The sequence below is a fragment of the Montipora capricornis genome, chromosome 2 (genome assembly GCF_036669925.1).
Source record: "Montipora capricornis isolate CH-2021 chromosome 2, ASM3666992v2, whole genome shotgun sequence".
Taxonomy (NCBI): Eukaryota; Metazoa; Cnidaria; class Anthozoa; order Scleractinia; family Acroporidae; genus Montipora; species Montipora capricornis.
The window spans coordinates 59,245,036-59,246,621 of record NC_090884.1 but is presented as its reverse complement, the minus strand read 5'-3'; positions in this window follow the sequence as shown (position 1 = coordinate 59,246,621).

The window sequence follows — 1,586 nt, the reverse complement described above, 5'->3', positions numbered from 1 at the left end:
GGTCTTGCAAGACTCGCCAAGCACGTTGAACACCCAACATGATTGATTGTTGTTTGGCACAGCCGACGAACGAAAAACTGTTCTCCTCACTATCAAGTCCCAACCCGAGCCGACCAATCTCGCCCAAATACAACAACAGTTTGGGCAGCAGGCAAGCTCATCACAAGCTATCGAAATTGGCATAAAGCAGCATAGCGCTTCACCTGAAGTTCGATCATGATGGACACAAACAAGAGCTGAAAAAACTTGATATGGTCAGACGGCCAAATGCGATTGACCCAACACTCATTAGAGCGGCTCAGTTATCGGACATCAAAGTGCTGAACAAACCAAGGGATTTCGTCGTAAAAATGTTCACTCAGCAACGTCTTCCTCCACAGAATAAAGTTCAAAGGCGATCCTGGTTTTTAAAATCACATGCTAGACCAATTCATAAACTGGATAAAGTGGATTGGCAAATTGATTGCCAGAACAATGCGTCATTTCTGTCCCGCTGAGTTCAAAGAACCGACGGTCAAGAGAGTCACAAGAGAGGGCTGAGCGAATGTCCACCGATCTAACCAATCCGAATGTAAACAATTGGCGTGACGTCGAATAGCACAAGGATATCACAGTTTTTCCCGCTCGCTGAATTCTTATTGGTCAGTTTAAATTTCAACAGCTCTCGCCGTATGCAAGGAGTGTTCCACGGTTACAATTCCACCGTGGAATTCAAGGGCAAAGGTTTTTCTTTCATTTCAATCCGCTAGCCGCGCAATCGAAACCCTGCCAGCGACGTCAGTCGGCTGTTAGTGTCCCAAACGAAACGATGAAACGATGGACAAGATCCTCACGAACCCGACACGGCGACCTTTGAGTTAGGTTTGGTAACGAGTCTTTGTTTGTGGCTTAGTAACGAGTCTTCGTTTGTCTTTGTAGTCTCTGACGACGTCACCAAACAAAGACTCGTTATAAAGCCACAAATAAAGACTCGTTACCAAATCGAACTCAACGGTCGCCGTGTCGTGTTCAAAGTTAGTGAGGATCTTTCCCATACGGCCGGTCAATTTAGCCAATCACAGCTCGCGTATTATCTAGGATATATAATTAAAGATAAATATGAAAGAGGTATATATGATCAGTACAACTTTAAACCGACGGTGACATACAAAGAGTCCCGAACCGTGATTGGATAATTCGAAAAGGACCATCACAAATATACAAATCGCTGCAAGAAGACTCTTGGGGTTGGGGCCCAGGGACACGGATCGATTTGCCAGTCGCAGAACCACTATTCAATACACTAGTAGCGTAGTAATTACGTTTGATTGCATTCCGCTAATCGAAGCGCCATTCCTCAGCCGTCCAACTCGCGACTCGTCACACGTGACTGAAGAGATCAGCGAACTTGAGATTCCGTTCTGACTACGCGTATACTTAAAAACCCTCCCTCTCCTAACCAAACCGTGCCCCAACTCAAACTTCTTGTTTACAAACTCACTGTCATTCCAATCTTACGTTCGCTATTGTTAAAACTTACACGCGTCAGACCTATCTCCTAAAGAGCTTTGCATAGCGCACGAAGTGACTGCTACCTTGTACTATTA